Genomic DNA, 6,000 nt, shown 5'->3' on the forward strand with positions numbered 1-6,000 from the left:
GAAAACCTCCGTCGGGCTTCACAGTCTTTATATCGCTTGTCACACCGCGGAGAGATAAATACTAGCGTGTTCAATAAGTTCGTAGCCTCGATAACAAAAAGCGCCGCTACAAGTCCAACACCTGAAATCGTAAAAATAATACATGATATCGTATTGGAAAATCGTCAAATCACTTAAAGAGATTTAGTACAAGTTTTCTCGGAAATCTTCAACTGGATGAACGCTTGCTGTAGAAAGCTTTCAACTGAATGAACTTTTCCGTTCGACAATCGGCATCATGGGTCTCGAACGGAAACTCGAATTCGACAAGCCGGCTTCCGTCAACTTTTTGCAACGGAAAGAGCCGTTCGGTTCTTAGATTTTATCAATTAGTTTGTATTTTTAATGCTGCGCCGTGCAAAAGTAGTGATATTTTCAAAGTTAGTTTCTATTTTGGTGATGAAAAATTCAATTTGTTAAATTTACGTCGCAATATTTTGCGATGAATCTTTGTATTTTCAGTTCGCTCACTGTTACTGTTGCTAGCGGAAACGTGGTGCGCGAAAATCATTTCAAAATTTCAGAAACATAATAGCAAGAATCGCACGCACAGCTGATCTGCTATCTGTGTGTGTGTGTGTAGCTGTGTGTACAATGTTTACAAAAATGCACCAGAAATGACAGTTCGTACTCAAAGAGTTTGACAAGCTTTCACATTTAAGCTTTTTAGCACATTTTAGCACATTTAGTACTCGGAGCTTCTCGATTCGACAACCATGATAGCGGCATTCGTCTTCGACATTCGCGTTCGAGACCTCGAATGAACTTTTCCGTTCGAGTTCTACGATAGGGCTGTGAATTTCAAACCGTAAAAAATGTATTTTTCTTGTCGAGACTACGAACTTATTGAACAGCCTAGTAGTGCGGGGCCGGTGTGTGAACGTACGTGTCGTGCAAACGCACACTGGTTCACGCTTTGGCACTCACACCATGCACTCAGCGCACTCAGCGCGACCGCAGGCCGTCACCGTAGCCAAGTCGCCGCCTCGCCTAGAACGGTCAGTTCCCTCGCAACTTCTTACTCGATTGGTCGCATGATTGGAGTGGTCTTCGTTAGTGTTTTTTTGGCGATCACATAAAACGTTCAACTCTGCGCTGCCAAGAGAAAGATCTGTCAGACGCATCTATTTTGGTATCGATCGCAAGACGCGTGTATTCAATGTGCCAAGAACTTAACATAAGCATCGGAGTCTGTTCATATAGTGCGCGGTGCAAACATCGTTATTGCGTAAAGTGCTAAAACACAAGAGCCCACAGTGTGTGACACAATCGTCATGGCGACGACGCGGCTCCCTGCGGTGTAGCACGAGAAACAATAGTTTGTGCAGTGTGTAGCCGACGAATGACAAGTGTGTAGCATATCTGGTGATTGTGTGCGTGCATGTGCGAATGCACGCAGCGTCGCGCATTCCACAGGACGCGCACCACACATAACTTTTCACTGTTTTTGTTGCACGCGCGTGTGTGTGTATAGGTGCAGGGCGGCTTGGCAGCTCCAGAGTTTCTCATCTTCGCCTCTGACACAATGGTAATTTGGGATTCTTTTTATTTCTTCGTTTGTTTTAGTCCATATTACCCTTTACTAACGCAACCTAATCTCCTCTCCTAGCGCCAGGATCGATTAAAAAGTTTTTTAGCACGCCTATGCGCGCGGTGGTGTAGGCGTTATGTTTTGGTCTCGCGAAGTACATCTTTTGCCTGGCGGCTGCATGCAATGTTGTGCTCTCCACGAACATTCCGTGTGCATTTTATGTTGATCGAACCTTTGGGCGCATACCAGTCAGATTATATGTTTTTTTGCTTATGTGTGCTGTGTGAGAAGGAGGGAGCACTGTTGCGTATGTATTCTTGGTCTCCCAATTGAACCTTGTACTCAAATTGTAAAAAAAAACGTTGATCGCAACATACGTTTTATGCTCTCCCACTTATGAAATGTTGTTTTTTGGTCAGGAAGATGCACCCGTTCGATTTATCTTTATTCTATCTTCTGGGGAGTGGGGGGAGAGTTAATAACCTCCTAAAATCGAAGCACCCAACACTATTCCTTTTTTCCTAGATCAGAAGAAATTGGCGAAGCCGCCTCCGCGTATGAGATGCAAACATAATTTTTTTGCATAAAGTTCTTTAGCCAGCCAGCCGATAGACGTATTTTTGTTAACTGTTATTTTGAATGTAATATGTATGGTTGAGGAAGTTAACGAAAACAGCTTCCACTACGATTCCATCCGGGGATTGTATTTTATGTTGCCAAGTGCCCTAATTTTTATTAGTGTGGCATCATCATCGCGCACATGTGGTGTTGGCATGCCGCGATTCCCCACGCGGGAGAAAGGCGAGACGCGCACATATGAATGTCCGCCCCCCCCCCTCCCCCTTCCCTGGCACACGCGAATTTATCGCGCATCGTTTTGGTGGCCCAAGGTGCAAATCCTGCAGTCAGTTCTCCGAGAATTTCGCGATACTTTCTTGCTCCTTTGGAATTCGTCTTTTAGAACAGGCCGTTGCCAATGAGGGGGGTGGGTGAGTGGGTGTTATAAAAGCCTGCGTATAATTGACCAACGGTCATTTGGCTATTTTTTGAGTTCTCCACAACAAAGTAGCAGACTGGTAGGGCAATTTTATTATGGGTCCCTGGTATACGAAAAGGTGCCCAAGTTCTTCCTCCATTGTCTCTTCAAACTGAGGCTTCGTTTTTTTTTAAGCGGACGAGCTGCTGACGACTCGTCTCATCGTCATTCGGAGTAAACTATATGCACATTGCTCTGTTGATGATAACAATGCGAATATAATGATGGCACTTCCGTCGGCAGCGTTCCATCCTGTACAGGAGGACCCCCCGGGATTGAGGTTTTCTGAGTATTCCATCCAGGAAATAATACTTCACTGGAATTGGAAAAGACGTTACCGGAAAGCTGTCGGCACCTGCTTTTCTGCATTTATTTGGTCTATCTTTTTTGTGTTTATTTGGATGGTAGTGAATCCTTATGAAAGCGCAGAACAGGCGCAGCAACGGAAGCGGGTGGTCTTTTGAATTTATCGAATAATCAGAAGTCGCATATGGTAAACCAGAAGAGAGACCCGACCAAACACGTTCGTTGGGGAACGCGCGATATGGATCGAGTTTGTGGTAAAATGTGATCGCGAAAATATAATGCAAAAGCTTTCTCGTAATGTTAAGGTCAAGAATCGTCTCTCCACAAGTTCGATCTTATTTTTGACACGCAAGCGACTCAATTACTTTGTTTGTTGACAGTTTTTGGCCGGTTGAAATCACCGCGATAAAGCATATACTGTGCTTCCCTTTTTTTGTCTCTAGTGTAGGACTACACATAGTAGTTTGTCATAGTTTCGCGCCCGCGGTTGTGTGTGTTAATGGCAAAATGTTTTATATGACGCCAAAGGTGAGCGGGGCACATACGCGATTTGGCATTCATGTGCCTCTCTCTCGCTAGACACATGATGTTGCGTTCCCGCGTGTCCCGCGAAAAAGGAGAATAACATCGCCGCTAAAGGAGGGGGGTCGGACGGCACCGCGAACTCCACCACCAACTGCCGGCAGCAATCTGTGGTTCACGCACGAGACTGTGCACGTGGGTGTTGGTACAAATGTGTGTGTGTGTGTGTGTGTGTGTTCGTGTAGTTTTTTTAGACGAAACGACTGAGCCCCGTCGTATTTATGTTTGTGTAGTTGTGGTGGTGGGGTTGCAACTGGATATTGCGGGAGGAAGAGCGATAAAAGGATCCCGTATCGCGTCTCGCACCACCCCACCGCAATGTGGCAGAGCAGGGAAGAAGCGAATCCTTTTCGCTTGCGGGGGGCGCGCACTGCACTTTGCTGCATTTGCATGCACTTCATCGTTTCGTGACGGGGAGGAGGCTTTTTTAAAATGTTGATTTACAAGGGTGAGAGAATGCGCTCTGTTACGCACACTCTGCCACGCGACGAGTAGGTAGGTAACGATCCCAACCCGTTTATCCGCGTTCCACTTATTGGGTGGGCCTAGGCTCCAAAAAGGCGCCCTAGACAGCCCGCTTTTTTTCGGGATCAAGATCCCAGTGATCACTTCCGGTCAACTACGGTGTCCTTAAGTACATGACGGACGTCTGCGCGACTTGTTGCCGCTGCACGCTCCTCGTCTCGCTCGGAGATCAGGACGATGTGTTCTTCTCCCCACACAGAATTCTCCAGCATCTTCAAGCCTCTCAGATGCATATGTGTGGTGTACGGTGGGGAGGCGTCGTAGCAGGTGTCCTTTACACTACTCTGCCGCCATCGCCAACGCGCGTAGCCTATATTACCGTATTTTTCAATGTATAACGCGCACCTTTTTCCCAAGTTTTTTAGCTCTAAAATCTGGGTGCGCGTTATACAAGGGTAGTAAAAATTTTGTCTCCTCTACTAGGGTGATCATTAAGTTTTGACGTTCGATACCAGAGGGTGCTGCTACGAGTCTAATTTTTTTTTGTCATATTGGTACACTCTTCAGATGAACGTATGTGAAGTTTCATTTCAATCGGACACTTAGTTTTTTTTTTACAAGCCATTTAGTATCGACATGTCACAGATTTTTTTTAAAGGGAAAAAATCCAGTATCGTGCAGTGATTTCATTTTTATTTTTAAAAGGTTTAAAAGCAAAGGAAAATAATGAACCAATACTGAAAGTGTATAAGGACTCTTCACCTTTAATTATGGGGTTAAAAGAGGGTTTTCTGAGTTTAAACATGGTCGTAGTAGCCTTTAAGACGATCCAGGTCAAAAACGTAAAAAAACAGACACAACACCCGAAATCGTAAAACAATACAGGATATTCAGCAATTCAGCCTTTTTTGCTTTATAACCAAATGAAATCATGTATCGTTAAAGAAACACCCTGTAGTATGTCTTTTGCAATGTATACGCATTTTATCTTTAGTCTACTTTAGAATATTTATAGAATAATATAGATTTTTTTTAGATTATTTAGCATAATACATTATTATCATTGGGTATTTGTTGGATATCACATATCTGAAAAATGTACAGTAAAAAACTTTTTTTCCTATCTCTTAAAATATGGGTGCGCGTTATACACGGGTGCGCGTTATACATTGAAAAATACGGTAATTGGGCTTTGATATTTTCGCGATTTTGTGTATGGTTTTTACTTCGGTGCATTATGTTTTTCTTCTTTCACTCTTGCTCTTGTGTGTGCATATGAAGAGAAAGTACACCCTCTCATGCTCGCCGCTTTTCTTTTTTTTTTCTTCTCACGTTCTTTCTTCTTCTGGCCTCTGACCTCTCTTCGTCTTATGGCTTTTCTTCAGTTTGTCATGGTTGTACGTCACACCAAAATCGAACATCCTTCTCCCCCGCAAACACCTCTGGAGGAATTGTTAGGGTAGGGTGGGCGTTGAAAGGGAAATGCGTGCGGTGCGAATATGCACTTTACCTCCCCCTCCCCTCCTGTCATCGTGCTTCTTCTGTGTACCCAGCACAACCACCCGATCTCACTTTACTTGATGTGTGTGCATTTTTGCATATTTATATTTATTTGTGGATTATTTGCGCGGCATAATTTTATTCTCTTCCATTTTTTTTACGTGTTTTCACTTAAATGTCTTTTTCTTTTCTCTCCTACAGGCACACTTGTTGGAACAGCAACCGAAGAAGGACATATGCCTACTTGATCAATAATACTCGTGAGTTGCCGCGATGACTGACTGACTGACTGATGAGGGCGGGCGACAAAATTTGTGGAGGGATGGTGGCGTGAGATGATGCTGTTTTACGGCTGCTACTATACACGACTGGTAGTTTGTAGTAGCGCCCTAAAGCAGCTGTTTTTGTGGCTGGGGGTGGCGGTGGTGGGTTTGTTCGCGGAAGTCACTAGGTTCACTATTCTTCATGCCATTCCCGGCCCTTTCGGGGACTGCTGCTACTGCTGCTGTTGAAAGGAGGCCATATAAGGCCTCGTTTCCAG

At 44.4% G+C, this 6,000-nt stretch overlaps 1 protein-coding gene across 1 annotated transcript in view; it reads right to left on the bottom strand.

Annotated features, from left to right (window-relative positions):
• The window catches only part of LOC128278356 (uncharacterized), a 32,930-nt gene that overhangs the window by 24,761 nt on the left and 2,169 nt on the right, over positions 1-6,000 (bottom strand). The gene's annotated exons all lie outside the window — the stretch shown is intronic.

This window comes from Anopheles cruzii, chromosome X (genome assembly GCF_943734635.1).
Source record: "Anopheles cruzii chromosome X, idAnoCruzAS_RS32_06, whole genome shotgun sequence".
NCBI lineage: Eukaryota > Metazoa > Arthropoda > Insecta > Diptera > Culicidae > Anopheles > Anopheles cruzii.